The sequence below is a fragment of the Gymnoscopelus braueri genome, assembly GCF_963280865.1.
Source record: "Gymnoscopelus braueri genome assembly, chromosome: 4".
In the NCBI taxonomy this organism is placed as follows: Eukaryota; Metazoa; Chordata; class Actinopteri; order Myctophiformes; family Myctophidae; genus Gymnoscopelus; species Gymnoscopelus braueri.
In genome coordinates, this window is record NC_137605.1 from 45,087,255 (window position 1) to 45,107,545 (window position 20,291).

A 20,291-nucleotide genomic window follows, 5' to 3' on the forward strand; every position below is an offset into this window, starting at 1 on the left:
AGCAGTCCGCACTCACTGGCACAAAAAAACGAGATCATATCACTCCTGTCCTAGCTGCACTCCATTGGCGCCCTGTCTATTTTAAAATTATTAAAAATATTTTAAGGTCCTTTTATTTGTTTGTTTGTTTGTAAAAACCAGGGTTGACCGTGCCTTTGTTGCTGCTCCCCATTAGAACTACTCATAGTAGGGGGTACTAACCACCAAAAATGGCCAAATCGTTACGCGGTGGATAAAAGCATGAAATTTGATACAGGTGTCCCTTGGGTCATCCTAAAACATCCTAGAAGGGGTGCCCCAAAAAATCTTAAACAGGAAGTGAGTTATGGACAAAATTCAAAATGGCCACCTAAACTGTTGACCGTTGACTCAAAAGACACCAAAAGAATCTCCAAAAAGCATAAAATTTGGCACATGTGTCCCTTGGGTCATCCTAAGACATCCTAGAAGGGGTGCCCAAAGGAATCTGAAACAGGAAGTGAGTTATTGACTAAATTGAAAATGGCCGCCTAGTGTTGTCGATTTACTCAAAAGACAACTAAAGAATCTCATAAAAGCATACAATTTGGCACACATGTCCTTTTGGTCATCCTAAGACATCCTAGAAGGGGTGCCCAAAAAAATCTTAAGCAGGAACTGAGTTATTGACAAAATTGAAAATGGCCGCCTACAGTGTTATCTATTGCAGAGATGCTGCTAGCCCTGCGTCCTGCGTCTCTGACGCACATTTTTAATAAAGGACGCATTAAACCAACCATCACAGCGTCCACGGGACGCATACAACCAAAGCGAGCCGCTAGCCACGCAGCCGTGCTCCAAACCGAGCCACGCAGCCGTGCACCACACCGAGCCGCGAGCCGCGCCCAAAGCCAGCCGCAAGCCGCGCACCAAACCGAACCGCGAGCCGTGCACAAAACCGAGCCGCGATCCGCGCAGCAAAGTGAGCCGCGCACCAAAGCGACCCGCGAGCGCACACCAAACCGCGAGCAGCAAAGTGAGCCGCGAGCCGCGCACCAAACCAACCCGCGAGCCGAAACACCGACGTGCGACACGTCGTTTTCAGATCGTTATTTTTGGTGCGACACAAGCATAAATCATTTGAAGGGAATCCCACTTTTTAAGAAGAAGCAGAACCAGAACCAGAGCAATAAATACTGCCGCAAACATCTACTTTTCTTAAACAAATATCTCTGCTCCGTTTACATTCTCTTCCACAAAGTGTTGTTGTTCTTTAGTTCCTATCTATCTCTGCTCCTATGAAGTGTACATTATCTTTTTCATATTATTATTATGAACTTTATATTGTAGTTTGTACCCTGTATTCTGAGTTTGTGACTACAACAAGTAGCAACATAGAATGTACATTAGGACAGTGGTTCTCAACCTGTGGGTCAGGACCCCCAGGGGGCTCCCCACATGATTTGGGGGGGGGGGGGTCCCCAAATGACAGTGAAGTCACAATTTAAGGACTTTTAAGATATTTTTAATACCTCAAGAAAGAAAAGAAAAAAGACTATACTGCATCCAAACTAATCATCAAACTATATAAATACGGTCAAAATTGTAAAATAATATAAGAAAGAGGCGATCTACAAGCAAGGCGTTGTGAGCTTGTAGATTAAAAAAAAAAAAGACGACCTTGTAGATCTGCTATTTTGACTATGTATCTGTGGAACTGAGTTAAACTAAATTAAATGCCTCAACTCCTAATTCCAAGCGCTTCTCAGGGTGGGGGGTCCCCAGTTCAAATATGATTATTTTGGGGGGTCGCTGCCTGAAAAGATTGAGATCCACTGCATTAGGATATAATGTACACAGTCACACACACATAGAAGATATGGAGATTGGAGATCAAAGAAAACGATAGAAGGGGGGGGGGAGACGTGTAATTGGGGACCCATAAAATGTTTCTGGGACCCATTTGAATGACCACCTGTGGGTCCCGGGACCCATTACATTGAAAACCTAGCAACATCACTGCTATTGACTCAAAAGACAACTAAAGAATCTCATAAAAGCATACAATTTGGCATACATGTCCCTTGGGTCATCCCAAGACATCCCAGAAGGGGTGCCCAAAAAAATCTTAAACAGGAAGTGAGTCATTGACAAAATTGAAAATGACCGCCTTCAGTGTTGTCGATTGACTCAAAAGACAACTAAAGAATCTCATAAAAGCATACAATTTGGCATAAATGTCCCTTGGGTCATCCTAAGACATCCTAGAAGGGGTGCCTGAAATTATCTGAAACAGGAAGTGAGTTATTGACTAAATGTTGACAGATGATGCAAAAGACACTCATACAAAATAATCTCATAAAAGCATGAAATTTGGTACAAATGTCCCTTGGGTGATCTGAATGCATCCTAAGGGGTGCCAAACAATATATACAATACAATATTCAAATCGAGCAGCCAATCTGGCATTTGGTCCAGAAGCCTGAAAGCTATGCAATCTCTACCATCTCCTGACAAATATGGATGGATTAAAGTCGCTGATTCGTGGACACCTTTATGGACACTCTTGCCAGAGGCTGCTTAAGTTTGTAGAGAAAAGTGTGGCTGCAAAGCTGAGCCCTTCTGTTCGAGAAAGTGTAGATGCCGGGATGCTGGGTTACCTTGCAGAGCATTATGCCAATGTGCTGGTAATTGCGAAATGGCACACATGAATACATGTAGTTACTAAACACTAATCACAAAAAAACAGTAATGATCAAGAAGAAAATACATGAGAAGATAGAGTGTAAAACAAGCAAGAAGATGTAGAGTGCAAAATAAATAAGATGCAGAGAGTAAAATAAGAATATGCAGAGTAAGATAAGATGCAGAGTAAAATAAATAAGAATATGCAGAGAGTTAGATAAATAAAGAAGATTCAAAGAGTACAATAAAAAAATAATGCAGAAAGTAAAATAAATAAGTAATGTAGAAATGAAAACAGGAGGTAGACTACAAAATACGGCAGGTTATGCACTGCATAACCTGTCGTATTGAGTCTGCATAATATGCAGACTGCCATGGTCAACTGTTTAAACAGCCATTTAGAATTTCTTCAACATGGTCCCTTCCTAAAAAGTTTAATAAACAAGCAAACAAACAAATAAATAACCCCTTCTAGGATATATTAAGAAGCACTCAATGTACGTACCAGATTATACACTTTTATGACGTCCCTTTATGTTTTCTTTTGTGTCAACTGCTTTAGGCGGTCACTTCCTGTTTAAAACCTTTTTGGGCACCCCTTGTAGGATGCGTTCAGATCACCCAAGGGACATTTGTACCACATTTCATGCTTTTATGAGATTCTTTAGGTATCTTGCATCATCTTTCAACACTGTAGGCGGCCATTTTCAATTTAGTCAATAACTCACTTCCTGTTTCAGATTATTTTGGGCACCCCTTCTAGGATGTGTTAGGATGACCCAAGGGACATATGTGCCAAATTGTATGCTTTTTGGAGATTCTATAGGCTTTTTGAGTCAATCGCCAACACTGTAGGCGGCCATTTTCAATTTGGTCAATAACTCACTTCCTGTTTCAGATTTTTTTGGGCACCCCTTCTAGGATGTCTTAGGATGACCCAAGGGACATGTGTGCCACATTTTATGCTTTTTGGAGATTATTTTGGTGTCTTTTGAGTCAACGGTCAACAGTTTAGGTGGCCATTTTGGATTTTGTCCATAACTCACTTCCTGTTTACGATTTTTTTGGGCACCCCTTCTAGGATGTTTTAGGATGACCCAAGGGACATCTGTATCAAATTTCATGCTTTTATCCGCCGCGTAACGATTTTTCACTTAGTGCCCCCTACTATCAGTCTATTTGGGTTTTTAAATCTTGCCTCAAGACCCATTTATTTTCTCTTTGCTTTTAATGTTGTTTGATTCTTTGTCGTTTACCTTGTGTCATATGTTTTTATCTTTTGCTTTGTCCTGTGACTATGTTGTTGCACAGGTCTGTTCTGTTGTTGCCCTCCATGTACAGCACTTATTTGGTCAATTTTGATTGTTGTAAATGTGCTATGTGAATAAAGTTTGATTTGATTGGATTTGGTTTGATCTACAAGCTCAGAAGGTGTCACGTTTTGATGCGTTCTAAGCTTGTAGATCGGCTATTTTTGGCGGATGTTTCCTAATAAGGATGCTGGGATTCAAGTGGCTAATGTCGTTAAAGTATAAAGTTATTTTCAATCTGTTCTAATGGAAAATAGATATTCTCTCAAGTTTTGCTCGTGACATACTGTATATTAGAGAGAAAGATTTACATATTTAATTACGTGACGTAATATGACATATGGCTCTAAAAATTAACAACGTCGTTCAGGGGTGCCGTGGATGAAAAAGTCATTTACAGGGAGTGCCCTGAGTCAAAAAAAAATTTACACTGGGCTTTGCTACTAATACTACACACATAGCATAGACAGACAGTACAAGCACAAAAAAAACAAAAAAACAACACAAAATAATTTGCCATTACACATAATCAAACTTAACTGTACTCACAGACGCTGCTTGCAGGAAAATGAACAACAGCACATAGACTGAGGAGCTGATGACTGCTATGCTGCTACAGTCATCTGAGCGGCTCCACATCTGTACTGATCACATCTGTAAACAGGAAGTACCAGGTAATAGTAGTATGAGTGGTAATAGTAGTATGAGTGGTAACCGGAAGACCCAAGATTCTTTGGAAAAGTAGCTCGCCCCCATTGTCCGCCCACTGCACGCTGGGGCGGTTCTTGTATTCTTGTATTTGTTCTACTGAGGATAAGGTTAGAAATACGTTTAGGGTTAGGCATAGTTTTACTGAGGTTAAGTTTAGGAATAGGGTCAGGTTTTGGCACCGTTTTACTGAGATTAAGGTTAGGAATAAGGTTAGGTTCAGGCATAGTTTACTGAGGTTACGTTTAGGAATACCAGGTAGAGACCGTTCCGAGGTTGCCGGATTTGCACCTGGGGCGACTGTGTTGGGGCGAGCGTTTTTGGTATTCGTATGAGTATGCCTATAAGTAGTATTATTTATAGATTTTTTGTCAGACCACAGAAATCACTGAAACTCACCTGCTGCACCAAGAACTACTCTGAGCAGGAAATGCCCAAAAAAGGTTATTTCCTGTTTGCTCTTAAGAAGAAAAAAAAAAAAATTCTATGTACAAACCTGTGCAACCTTACATGACTGAGTACACTGCCCAAGACATACAGCGCACGTACAGTATGAAAGGTTGTAAGCTTGTAGATCTGCTATTTCATTTTCATTTAAAAAAATGTTAAATATGTCTATAATTTCTTTTGATAACGAAGCCTGAAAGGCTTCATATATTTCCAATAATGTTCAATGCCAAACACACAATTAAATCATTTTGCGTTTGAGCAATTCATCGTCAACTTAAATGTGTAATCGTGACAGCCCTAATCAGCAACCATTCATGAGTGGCTATAATGCAAGGTGGCTGTTACATCGACTACATGTGTCAAACCTTGTACATGGATTACCACAGGGTGGTGCTGTTTCACAGAATAAACTAAATAAAAGGCATCTGCTGGGGCAATGACTCTTTACAGGTCTGTAACTTCAAGGGTGTACAAACACGGGTCCATTTGGCTCCATTTGTGCATCTGAGTTCCATAGCCTAATGCATATCAAACTGGGGGTGGGGAATCACTTTTATATAGTGGGTTCCAGAGCCGTAGACCACAGTGTCAGCTGACTGCACTCGAACCATCTTTCTAGAACCATAGTTTTTCGTGACATATATTATGATGTATAGAAAATGCCCCCCCCACAACGCATCGCGGTGCGACATGTAGGCCTAGAGCTTGTAGATCGGTTATTTTCAGCAGCCTATTTATGGTGAAAATGTATTGTGACATCACAAGTTTACAGGTGTAAAAAAAAAATGTACAAGCTCCCAGTGCTTTGCCGTTTCAAAAATAGTCATAAGAATAGAGATCAGGGAGAGTAGCCTACTGTAATAGTGAATTAATACTGTATGTCTGGTTTAGAAGTCCATTCTGTACCTCCCTCTCTCTATTTAATGCATCCTTTGCCATTTTGAAATTGGCTGCAACTCATATGGCAGTTTAGAGTTTTCTTTTTTTTCTTTTTAGTAAATTATTGTTTGGCCTCAGCAAAAGGTAACTGACATTACTGAATCGTTTTTTTGTTACTTATATTGTGCCGTATATTGTTTAAAATACTAAGCAGTTAATCAGCGAGCCTTGACTAAGGTTAAAGTGATCCTCAATACACAGTAATCATGTGGACGTCTATTTGCTGCCGAATAATTCAGCTGTAATTCACAGAATCTGCCACTTGATGGCAGGTTTGCGACTGTTATGGAACGCAGCCTTCATTGTGAATGCAGCCTATAAGTGCCAACTATCACACGCTCAAGGCCATATTGAAATATTTATGTCAGTGTAGCCAATAAGATGCATATACCCTCTCTGTATTGTTTGAATCAAAGTAAATAAAAGGCCAAGTGTAAATAGGCCTAGAAGACCTTGTTTGAAATGTGTCAGAACCTTGTCTGAGGACACAGCTTGTCCTTGCCATTATTTTCCCCTGCCATCATTGTTTCCAAACTGTTTTCAACCTTTGTTGCTTTGTTTTAATGTTAATTGATTTTCTTTTATGAATGGTATTTGTATATAGGCTACATTCATTAATACGACAATGACAGACAATACCTACATAGACAGCACCCCAATCTGACAAGGATGTATATGGTGATGATTGATGAATAACAACAGAAATCCTTTCATCTTTAACAAAAGGCAATAAGAACAATGTACACAATACAAGACTTGCATTTATCCTCAGTGAAAACACAGCGAGCCTCCTCTACGCAGACGAAAAGAAAAAATGCACAGCTCATGAAGAAAGTTCACAAACTTTGTTGAACCTTGAAGAGTCCTTTCATTTACTCATTTCCTGTTGAGTTGTTTTTGAAGAGTGTTCTTTTCTCGGGTCTAAGATTAAAATCCGGTGGGGGGAAAAAAAACACAACAGAGGGGAAATAAGAAAGAACAAAATAGCATAGTCAGCCAGAAGGTATAGTGAACACTATTTGGATTTGATTATTTGTGTCGAAGCCATACGACTTTCCTCTCCGCTTTTTGAATTTTAGATATGCCCCCTTCTCTCTGTGTTGAGCAGAATTATTCACTTGCCTGCAGTGGCGTTGCCATGCCTCACTGCCTACTGAATCGCCAACCCCCCCACCCTCCCCCCCTCTTTCTCAAGCACATCTTCCCATGGGGCCTGCTTTGATGACATCATCAGTACTGTCAGTCTCATTCCGGGACAGAGCCCTATGGGTACGGGGCGGTCAGTCACGCACTGTTGCACACACACCCATATCTGGACGTCCATGGGCCACACCACACAAAGTTGTTCCCTCTCCGCCTATCACACAAAGTCCCTGCAGTGCTGCTTTGTAGCAAAAGCAGATTATAGCTGATGACTTCATCTTAATCACATTCCATTTCATTTTCTCTCATCTCCACCAGTTCCTCCTCCATGCCACACTGGTTGCAAAACACAGTGTGCTTTCTTCACACAGACATTTTGTGTTACTACACTTGTGAGGACATTAGTCAGTTGCGTGACAGGTCAACAGAGTACTTTTGTAAGATTTTGAGTACAAGTATTCCTTCACTCATGCTAAATGGCTAGACTCATATCACAGTAGAACATAGCTGAAGGAATATTCCACCATTTTCACATTATCTCCAATTGTAACCCTGACCACATGCATCCATGGCATTGTATGGAAGGTGTGTATGGAATGTGTGTAATCACTCCTGTCTGAGTGTGTGTCTGTGAAAAAAATGACTCTTATTTGACAGATGGGCTGATTTTCACGAGATTTGTTGGGAAATGGGAATCATCAGTAAGCTGCCCCAAAGAAATGTTTGGGTTGAAACGATAAAAGATTAGGCTCAAGGTCATGATGACATAATAATTACAATTACACAATCGCTCATATCTCAGGGACAGAGACCTAGAACAAGAGATGGTGGTATACGGGCAGGATTTGCACCCCGTGTGCATGCAAAAAACACCAGCTGTACTTGTCCATCTTCTCTGGATTCCCTGGCCCACTCTGATACTACATTACCCAGTGGCGGTGCCAGATGACTTTTATTGGGGATATACTGAGGGGGAGCTTGACTATTATTAGCTAACCCATATACGCACGCACATCCAAATGCAATCGTGCGTGAGTCCAAAAAAGTGTGTACATGCGTGCGTGGAGCTCGTGAAAATACTCTTGTTGTGTCAATTCCATCTGCTAACAGGAACAACATTTGCACACATGAGTTAATGTTGCAGGACTCAAGAATCAGTCACCATTCATGAGTGGCTATATTGCAAGGTGGCTGTTACATCGACATGGAAATATAATAATACATAGATTTGTGACACCTGTATGCTTAAATGTGTGCAGTAGGGCTGTTACCTCTACCCAGAATGCTTCGATTCCCTAACTTGGAATAACTCAGATTCTTCCTTTGGTCAAGATCAGAGGCGTAATTTCAGAAAGAGATAGGGGGTGGCAAAAAAGCTTGGCGACGCTTTGAGAGCTTGTAGATCCACTATTTTCGCTATTTTAGAAATGGGGCTTAAGTGGTAACTTATTTTTTGGGGGGCGAAAAGAGAAAATGTTTGAAAATGTTGCCTATATAATGACATTCCCAAAATAGGGATGCCACGTTGAAAGTGGATAAATGAATGGTTGCATACAATAAAACGCTTATCTAAATTATAACACGTGTCACGCGTAGATGGAAGGGCATCGATTGCGATGAAATCAGAGTTGGGTACAATATGTATAGAATAACTGAATTTAAGGTTAAACGTGAACACTAGGCGGTGGCAATTGCCATCCCCTGATGACCGAACTGACCCCCTGGTCAAAACACCACTACCTTTCATACTTGAGCTGTATGTCATGGGCAGTGTAAGTTGCACAATGACCATGGAGCTCTACACTTCGTAGTCCTACAACCTGGAAGTGAATTTGCATTTCCCTCAACCAATTACATTCTTTTTTTTTAGAATAGGGCTTGTGATTTATTGAGAAAATAAGGTCTTCGGTTAATATTAACCTAGGAGAGTGTCATGATTCATTTTGTTAATATCTCTATTTTGAATGTTATCGCATACTTAAAAAAGAAAAAACGTAGAATAATTGCCTGTGTGGTTCAAAGAGATTTTCTTGTTGAACAAAACGTGCTAATATCATAAGCCTCTGTTTGCTACAGAGCTTATTCTCTAAATTCATTGAAACAAATCCATTGAAAATCTGTGGTGGGAACTGGGAAGCCATGGCAGCAGTAGTTTCCGTGTCGGCCTCCAAACAGACATCATCCTCCCCTGTACCACTCTATGCACCCTATAGCAGGGGTATTCAACGTTATTCAACCCAAGGACCCCTTAGCTGTGAGAGAGATGAAGCAGGGACCCCCCACTACATATTGTAAAAAAACTGTGTTTCAGATAAAACTTTTACATAGATTTCATAGATAGTTGGATTCACGCTAATGTGTATACAGTTAACCTTTCAAATCCCTCAATATTTTGTCAACTTGACTGCTGGCTCTGTACTTGGTCTGCTCTTTTTCCCTCTTCACCAACTCTCCGAAAATAGCCGATCTACAAGCTCACAGCGCTCGCGAGGCGCTGTGAGCTTGTAGATTGGCTATTTTCGGCTAACGTTTCCCCCATCACACAAAGATTTGGCGGACCCCCTGTTGTAACTCTGAGGATCCCCTAGGGGTCCCGGACCCCCTGTTGAAGACCCCTGCCCCTATAGCATCCCTATTCTGAACACGTAAGATGGAGTGACATTCGGTGAAAATAGAACATTTGGCTGTAGATAGACTGTCTAGATTAGCATTTCTCTGTGAGCTTGTAGAGCTAATATTTATGCTATTTGACATAAACTATATAGGGTTTAAGACAAGTGGTTACTGCACCATGTGTTTTTGAATGCTCGTTCTACAATAAATAAAATGGAGATAAAGTTGCACTCTGTAACTATTACTGTATGTCCTAACTGAGATTCAAACCCGGGTCCTCCATGCAAGCGCTGACATTTGTTTTATACCAGCATTTGAGCTATAAAAGAGCATGCCTGCCTTACTGAGGGGATGAATAGAATTTTGACCTTCAGGCCGTATATAGGCCATTGGTTCTTCAAAGTGGGGTCCGGGGACCCCCAAGGGTCCTTGGAGGGGTACCTGGGGATCCCCAGCAAAATGAGTTAATATAGCGTCACAATCATTTTAACCACTCTAACCAGTATTTTATACCTTGGCTATTCAAAAATAGCAGATCTACAAGCTCATAGCGTGGCACAGAGTGCCACGCTATAAGCTTGTAGATCTGCTATTTTTGAAAAATCCCTGGCACAAAATATTTTTGAGATGGGGGGGGGATTGTCGGAAATTCAAATCTTTGAATATACATATTTTTAAAGCGAACATTTGTAAAATATTTTGTTCCAGGGACCTCCAAAGGAGCAAAGATTTGAGTTTAAAAATATATATATTCAAAGATTTGCACAAATGTTCAAGATTTTTCAAAAATAGCCGATCTACAAGCTCGTATGAGCTTGTAGATCTGCTATTTTTTGAATGGCCAAAGTGTAAAATAATGGTTATAGCTAAAATCTAAAATGACACAGATGCATTCCCGTATAGTAGACATGACTGTCCAGCCTCATTTGAAGGACAGCATGCTGAACTTTACAGTACAGTATATGAAGTTAGGGTATGCCTCTCTATTGGGGTCTTTGAACACTTTTGACCTTGCTCTCTCTCTCTCCAGCTTCCAGACACACACTCAGACAAACATGGTTTTCTCAGACATGGCAATAGGCCAAAACAAATAACCTGCCCTCGGAGTGTCGGCAGAACCGCAAGGAAACCCAAAACCCAAACCCGGCCCTGGCAGCACTCAACTCACAGGCTATCAGCGAATGACTTGTTGAAATTTTAATTGTACCGAATGCATCATGTGGTTTGGAGGCAAAATCAAATCAGGGCGGATCATCCTTCCACGGTGACACTCATCCAAAAGGAGAGCAGCATTTTTGATTAGGGTTGTAATTTATTTATTTTAGGTGGCTCTGATTTCAAGGTCGGGTTACACCAACTTGGGGGACAAACGGATGACATTGTATGGATAGGTAATTCAAGAGTCTGCATGCTTCGATCCTCGCAGATAAGAGGGAGATAAGAGACAGGTGTCCTGTAGAATAGGAGACATCCATCTAGAAATTCAATCACCGAAGCTCTGTCAAAAATGGTTTCCATGAAATACCGGGGGTTGATATCAATATCATTTTCCTTTCCGTCAATTAAGGAGATTGGAATTTGCTCTAGATACTTTTGAAATGTTGGACTTTTTATTTATTCATTTCACTTTCATTTCACTCATAAATATAATTAATCATGGGAGGAATAGAGAGATGTTGCTTTCTTGACTGTAATGTAACCACAGAGGGCTTTGTGTGTGTGTGTGTGTGTGTGTGTGTGTGTGTGTGTGTGTGTGTGTGTGTGTGTGTGTGTGTGTGTGTGTGTGTGTGTGTGTGTGTGTGTGTGTGTGTGTGTGTGTGTGTGTGTGTGTGTGTGTGTGTGTGTGTGCGTGCGTGCGTGCGTGCGTGCGTGCGTGCGTGCGTGCGCGCGTGCGCGTGTGCACACACATGTACACACACGTGTGTGTGTGTATGTATGTATGTATGTAGGCCTATGTACAGTATTTGTGCATGAAGGGGTGTGTGTGTGTGTGTACAGTATACAGTATGCGTGCATGGATGTGTGTGTGTGATTAAGCCTGTGTGTGTTCATTAACTATTCTCGGTACATGGCTGTAGACATTTCCAGTGCTGTCCAGTCACACTATGGTATCAGCTGTCTAATGTCACCACACCACAGGTCAGGTATGCAGCTGCAAATGTGATTAAAGAAATGCTAGAAGCAGACAGACACGGGACAGCTAGTGTGTAGTGTGTGTGTGTGTGTGTGTGTGTGTGTGTGTGTGTGTGTGTGTGTGTGTGTGTGTGTGTGTGTGTGTGTGTGTGTGTGTGTGTGTGTGTGTGTGTGTGTGTGTGTGTGTGTGTGTACTGTATGTGCGCGTACATGTGCATGTAACTTCTTGTGTGTGCCTGTTTGTGTGAGCATGGTTTGTATCTGTGCCTTTGCGTGTCTGTGGGACTAAATTCCCACCAAAGCACTTGGGCGAGGGACCATCCAATTCAGCGAGATACTTTTGTACTTTATACTTTTATTTAGTATGTTCTGTTAAATGATCAAGAACTTTGTGCTTTTACTTTATGTGTGTGCGCAAGGAAATGTGCATGTTCATTTAATAGGCAATTCAGTATATCAGTATAAAATGATAGACTATGATTGTATTATACATGATTATGTACAATATATTTTGTAAAAAGATTTTGAGTTAAAGTCTCCTTTATTAATTGGAGATGTGTAAAGCATATTTTCAAATACAAGGCTAAATAATGTGTCGAATCAACACAAATCACAGACCAAATATTTGCAATTTTTTTAATCTAATAAAAAGGCAGCAATATGAATGTTAATCAAATAATATCCTATGACCCAGTGATATGGTCCTGAGCCACTAATGAGAGACAATGAGATAGAATGGTTTTCATCTTTTGCCATGCAGATATTAGGCTGAGTGACAACATAAATGAAAGCATTACATGTGAGAAATAAATGCTCAATATACTCAATGAATAAAACCATACCCAACATTATGGTAATCACATTTAAAAGTCCATCTATAATACCACTACTGGTAAAATGATGAACATGGTGGAATGTAATTGCCTAGATGTGCCATCCTCCCAGCATATTATTAATTGCCCAGACCATTAATAACTGGGCAGTAAATATTCATTACAGCCCTCCATATCGTGACAAAAAGGCTATGTCTGGCTAATTAAAAATGCATAAGGAGTAATGGGTCTTTATGAATAACTTAGCAGATGCCTCTCCATTGCTACAGCGTAGTAAAAGCAACAAAAGGCTCATACACTATGACAGCTGTCCTCTGCACTGCACATTGCAGCACTGTGGAAAAATCCACCAGCAAAGTCTAATGGCTTACTTTTACAAGATAAATGCAAAGTTATTGCCCTCCTTATTTTAAATATTTTGAATTTGCAAAGCATAAAAATAATAATGTACATAATAACAGGCCATCACTCTGAACTCCAATCTCAGAGCATCATATATTTAGGCCCAACTGTGGTCCTCAATTTACTGAAAGGTTTTATCGACTAACTTATTGATTCACTTTTTCTTTTTAATTAATTATACTTCATAACAACTTTCAGTGAAGCAGACAGAGAATGAAGGGGGTGGATGAAGGGTATATTACGTATGTAAACTTTGTATTGTCTCAGTATCCTCTTTGACTCTGCAAGAGTGGAGTATAACAGTTGTCCACTAGATGGCAGGTTTGTATAAGCAAAGTCATCAGTGAGAGGCTCGCCTATTCGTATTCACTGATGGCTCTTTTTCACTACAAGAACTAAGTGAACCGTGCAGTGCCATGAAACGTATTTCACGGGTTGTGGAAAGTTTCAGGTTATGGAAGGCTCTGGTTTACCCTCCGTAGTGGAAAAGAGACATAATACTTCCTAAGCGCAGTAGCGTGCTCTCCTCTATTCATATACAATGTGTGTCATTATATACTTTGTATTATGTTATTTTAACCACTTAAACCAGTGGTTCTCAAACATTTTCATGTCAAGGACCCCCAAAATGATATGTACTTGGCTGCTGACCCCCTTCTCAAAAATATGTTGTGCCAGGGACCCCCAGAAGCGAAGATTTGAGTAAACGTATACTGTATTTTTCCAAAAAAGTCACGATATATATAAATAAAATAGCAGATATACAAGCTCATAGCGCTGCACGAAGTGACGCGCTATGAACTTGTTGATCTGCTATTATAGCCAAAGTATAAAATATGGATAAAGTGGTTCAAGTGATTGTGATGCTATATTAACTAATCTTGCTGGGGACCCCCTGGTACCCACCCAAGGATCCCTGGGGGTCCCCGGACCCCACTTAGAGAACCAATGACTTAAACTCTTCATTGACTAGAGTCCCCAAGGGCTCTATACTAGTGTCCATCCTTTCCCCCCTCTACATCAAATCTGTTCGCCGAAAATAGCCGTTATATACAAGCTCACAGCAAGTTGCAATGTGTCACGTTGTGAGCTTGTAGAGCTGATATTTGTTGCATAATGTTCGCCCCCCAGAATAGGGATGCTAGGGCAGTGATTCTCAAACTTTTTCATGTCAAGGACCCCCCAACATGATATGTATTTGCCCGCGGACCCCCATCTCAAAATATTTTGTTCCAGGGACCCCCAGAAGCAAAGATTTTAGTTAAAAATGTTCTCTTAAAAATATATATATTCAAAGATTTGCACACATTTTCACGATTTTTCCCAAAATAGCAGATCTACAAGCTCATAGCGTGGCACTGAGTGCTGCGCTAAACTGGCAGGGTACTTTAAGCCTAATTCATACTTTATATGTAGTGTTTTCCACTTGTAAATAATGTTTCGGCAAGCAACACAATGAAGTATGAAGGCTTTAAGGAAAAACAAGAAGAGTACAATGTGAGAAAATACAAGATACATTCCAAGGTGTGTTGCACCTGTAATGGCTGTAACATCTGTAACATCATACACACATACTGTAGAAGAGGAATTTTACTGTCTGTAAGAAAATGTTTGTTTTTAACATCGTACCAGCTTATTGCAGTCAAACTATATAAGCAAACACGTGCACGTGATAAAGTGGCATGCCAAGTATGTGTGGTTATTGTGCATTTACTCTATTTCAGGACATGTACCCTAGCACATTGGTTCTCATATATAGATATACAATATATAGATATACAAGCTTGTAGCGCGGCACCGAGTGCCGCGCTACAAGCTTGAAGATCTGCTTTTCTTTTTTTTTTATCGTGGAAATCTGTGCAAATCTATGAATATATTGGTTAAAGCGAACATTTTAACTATTCTTTGCTTCTGGAGGTCCCTGGAACAAAACATTTTGAGATGGAGGTCGTGGCCAAATACATATAATTTTGGGGGTCCTTGACATGAAAAAGTTTGAGCATCACTGATATAGAAACATACCTTTTTTTCAGAATACTGTTGGGATTTAGACATTTTTAGAATTGGCTTCAGGTCTTAATGGGTTAAGGCCAAAGTGTAAACAAATATGATATCTCAAGAAATATTAGGAAAGATGGTTGAGGTTCATGTAAACTCTGTGGCCATTGGCAATGGACAATGACGCAGTAAAATTTGTATGGTAGCTTATTTATACTTCATATACTGTATATATGATGGTGTCGCATTGTGAAAATAGCCAAACTACATGCTCAAAACTGTAGATCTGCTATCACAATTTTTGTTTGTTTGATAATAATATCATCATCATCATCATCATCATCATCATCATTTCGATGTCCAGTGAACGCCAGGTTCAACCCAAGACCTGGAACGCATCTGTGTCACTTTAGATTTCTTTGGCTATTCAAAAATAGCAGATCTACAAGCTCATAGCGCGGCACCGAGTGCCGCGCTATGAGCTTGTAGATCTGCTATTTTTGAAAAATCTTGAAAATAAATGTTTTAGATTTTTTTTCAAAAAACTGTTAGGATTTATAAAACATTTTTAAGAATCGCCTCAGGTCTTAATGGGTTAAAGTGGTTAGAGTGCACTTCCTCTTGCCATGGCTTCCACCCAGTCAAAGAGCAACACTCCAGAGCAAGGATTCAAGCACAGACGCTGGCTGAACACTCTGTGGTTTAGAGAAGGGATAGAGAGAGAGAGTGAGTGTGGGAGAGAGACACTCAAAAAGAGCCCTGGAGCATATATATATACCAGTGGACACATATATCACTTTACTGGGGGGTCAAGACGATTACTGGATAAAGATCACAATATGACACTTTTCCTTTTCTGTGCTGGCTCACTGAACAGAGGGAAAGCTGCCGCTGTTCAGCATTGCCCCTGTCCGGGGTATTGATCACACATCTAAAGCCTTTGGACCTCACAAGCCTCTCTCAACGCTCTCCTCCCAGTGAAGATATAGGAGGAGGATAGGCTATGGAGGAGCTGCATAATGGTTCAATATGAAATAAACATTCAGCACAACTGTAGCATTTAGCGATGTTCAGCTCACTCTGTATGATTGCAAAAGAAAAACAAAAAAACACGTCATGGTCATAATTAACCCATTAAGACCGGGAACGCATCTGTGTCATTTTAAGATTCATTTGGGCTATTCAAAAATAGCAGATAGCGAGTGCCGCGCTACGAGCTTATGTAGATCTGCTATTTTTTTAATTTTTTTGAAAATGTGTGCAAATGAATATATGTATTTTTAAAGCGAACATTTGTTACATAAATCTTTGCGTCTGGGGGGTCCCTGGAACTAAATATTTTGAGATGGGGTCAAATACGTATAATTTTGGGGGTCCTTGACATGAAAAAGTTTGAGAACCACTGATATAGCAACATACTGTATAGTTTTTGGACATTTTGTAGAATCGGCCTCTTTAATGGGTTAATACGCTATGCACTTGTGTGAACAGAACATGCCACATGTATGAACAGAAAACGAAAATGCTTGAAAAACATCTACCCAGTGAACATGTTTTGGTATTGTACATGTTTTGCTGGGCTCTGTGAAACTACTGTAAACTGTCCTGTCAGGCTTTACAGCTGTTCTGGGTTCTTGTATATGAAAACTTGTGTATATGAAAGTCTTTCATCATCACGTCGCCAACCCAACCACATGATATGTGTTTAGAAGTGAAATTTACAAAACATGTAAGCATTGTACCCCGCGGCGGTAGTGTTACAACAACATCGGCTTGCCAAAGTTGATACTGTATTTTGGGAAAAAAACGATTCAAAGAGTTGCATTGTCCCTCAGGCTATCTGCCATGTTTATTTACAGGGTCAGATTGGAAATGCCACACATCAGGAACGAGAACAACAACATCCAGCTTGGTCCTTTTTGCTCGTAAGTCACAGGCAGAAGGACAGGTCACTGAAACAGATATAGTCTGAGGAAAAATGTATTAACCCATTATGACCGGGGAACACATCTGTGTGTCATTTTTTGATTTCTTTGGGCTATTCAAAAATAGCAGATATACAAGCTCATAGCGTAGATCTGCTATTTTTGAAAATAACATTTTAGCACATTTTTGAATATATATATTTTTAAAAGCGAACATTTATAACTCAAATCTTTGCTTCTGGGGGGTCCCTGGAACAACATATTTTTAGATGGGGTCCGTGGCCAAATAAGTATCTAAAAATGTTTTCTAAATTCTTAGTATGTAACTAGATCAGTGGTTCTCCAACTTTTTCCATGTCAAGGACACCCAAAATAATATGTATTTGGACACGGGACCCCCAGAAGCACAAATCGGAGTTAAAAATGTTTTAACGCTTTAAAACAAAAATGTTCACGATTTTCCCAAAAACATTGCAGATCTACAAGCTCATAGCGCGAGTGCCGTGCTATGAGCTTGTAGATCTGCTATTTTTTGAATAGCCAAAGAAATCTTAAAATGACACAAGATGCGTCCCCGGTCTAAATGGGTTAAATCGTCTTTTCACTGTTTTCCTTTCTTCACCAAAACAGTTAGCCCATGCACTACTGCCTCTGTTTATGTTTGCGGGAAATTAATTTAGGCTTTGGTAAAAAAGAAAAGAAAAAAAAACTGCAAACCACTTCACAATGAGCCTCTCCACCCATAGATTAACATGGCAGTTATACTAATGAGTTCACCTCCAGAGTGCTCCCTGCCTAAAATCAATTACACATATTATGGTTCCAATTCGGGAATATGAGCAACATACATCTCTCGCCTTTGATATAAGGTTTGTTATTTTTTCTTTCTTCTCTCTATTGCCCTTTTGCTCTTGGGTGGAGAAGGGGAGGAGGTATAATAGGGGGGGGGTACATGGTCCGGACCATTAACGCCCCCCACCCCCTTACCTTCTCCATTCATTTCCAGAATGGCCCATGAAACAAATCAATAGCACCAAGCAAAAGCATTTTTATATATGCAGTTATTAAGTCATAAGCTACAGTATGTCGCACTTCATTTCAGCAACAGCTGAGACCTCCAGCGGGGGAGGTGCCCCCCCCATCCCCGTCCCCCACCCCCCTGCGCCCCCGTCCCCGCGGGGACATTATGAGAATCATAAATAATACGTGCTAATGAGATATGAATTGATTACGTGGGGGGGAAAAGCCTGACACCCCCCATCCATCACTCTAAATGATGTTTAACAATGGATTACCAGCCAATAATTCCCCCAATATGAGATTAAATAAAATAGCAGGAGCTGTTTTCAGCAGCCTACCGCCCCAGTAGCCCCCCACCACCCTCCCCACCCTCCCGTTTTCCAAAGGGGTGAAAATAAATCTGCTCAATTACTGTACCACCAATCCGTTTTTCACCGCTAAGGACATTATTATTTCATTTAGGGCTTGTTCATGCATCATAGATTATTTCATTTCACTCAGTCAATAAAGGAGAAGTGCAGTATTTTATTTTATCCACTGGGGCCTTCTATGGTGAAGCACGTTTTTTTAATGCCTTGCCCAGTATCAGGAGCTCGCCGGCAAACATGGGTGTGAGGATGACTATTGTCACCCATGGGTGCAGTTAAAAAAAGACAACATGTGTATTCAAGTCTTTTCACATATTCATTTCTTTTCCCACACAGAGGAGGTAAATGCTGGGTTTTATGCTATCCTCGAGGCATCTGACAGACATAAAGCTAACGGGTTCTCCTTCAAACCTGTGATCAATTGAAACCGCATTAGTTGTTCCTATAAGATGATTTGGAACATCACCTCGATCCCAGGGAAACAATGGGGGAATTGGATAACACACATGCTCACCGGGCTCTAACTTAGCCTCAAATCACGTTATGGTTTTCACTGAAGCCAAAGTTGTGATTGGTTATTTCTGCGTTAACTACATCAGGTCGTATACCTCTGAGGGCTTGCCGGCGATGATCTGTGTTAATGTGTTGTTGCTCTCGCCTTTTCTATGGCTCAAAGACACGTAAGGAAGAAGGTAAACAAATCACGCCTGCTGTGTAGTCAGAATGATATTCTTGAGCTGTCAACGGTTCTGATCCCTATAGCCCTGACGTTCCTCCTGTTTGTGACCTTCACATAAAGCACTTGGCAGGCGAAAGCCGCTGGGTGACATTCATTCCTGACATTCATTCATTCATTCCTGACATCTTGAGGGAAACTGTCACAACTCTCAATACGAGATCTTTTGTGTCATTAATATTATGGAGAAGTTGGCAGAGAAAGAGAGAGAGAAAGAGAGAGCGACAGAGAGAGAGAGACAGAGACACACACAGAGAGAGAGAGAGAGAGAGAGAGAGAGAGAGAGAGAGAGAGAGAGAGAGAGAGAGAGAGAGAGACACACAGAGAGAGAGACACACAGAGAGAGAGATTTCACTGACACGTTTTAGTGAGAGTGGCATAAGGTCTTTATCTTAGGTGTGAGGAACTGAGTTACAGACCATAGGGATGGTCCAGTGAGCCAGTGACTGACCTCCTCTCTGGTGAGCTGCTGCCATGTGACTGATGTTGTCCGGTCTCAACGACAGACAGCCTATTGACATACTGGATTAGTTTGGAATTGGTTTGGGGATTTTAGCTGTACTTTTTAGTTTTTTGTTTATGGCCAAAATCAAAAGACTCATTTGAGATCTTAATCATAATCACCATAGCCATAATATCCCAGTAGTATGTGATGGTTTAGAACAGGGGTCTTCAATGTTTTTCAGGCCAAGGACCCCTTAGCTGAGAGAGATGAAGCAGGGACCCCCACTACATATTGTATAAAATGGTGTTATATTTCATGGATGGATTTCAGACATTTAACCACTTAAACCCTCAATACTTAGTAAACTTGACCTTTGGCTCTGTACTTGGTTTGCTCCTTTTTTTGCCTCTACACCAAACCTCTTTGCCAAAAATAGCAGATCTACAAGCTCACAACGCCTCCAACGCGAGGCGTTGTGAGCTTGTAGATCTGATATTGTTGGCTAAAGTTCTCCTCAGAATAGAGATGCTAGGGTTCAAGTGTTTCATTTTTTTTTTTTTTATCCTCATAAAGATTTGGTGGCCCCCCTGCAGTAACTCTCAGGACCCCCTAGGGGTCTTGGACC

The 20,291-nt window shown here is 40.7% G+C and overlaps 1 long non-coding RNA gene across 1 annotated transcript in view; it reads left to right on the forward strand.

The window, feature by feature from the left end:
* The window catches only part of LOC308083385, a 112,863-nt gene extending 108,285 nt beyond the window's left edge, over nt 1-4,578 (forward strand). Inside the window, exon 3 of the long non-coding RNA XR_013932995.1 lies at nt 4,505-4,578. This is a non-coding gene — a long non-coding RNA (uncharacterized lncRNA). The remainder of the gene's footprint in view (nt 1-4,504) is intronic.
* Nucleotides 4,579-20,291: the final 15,713 nt, after the last annotated feature.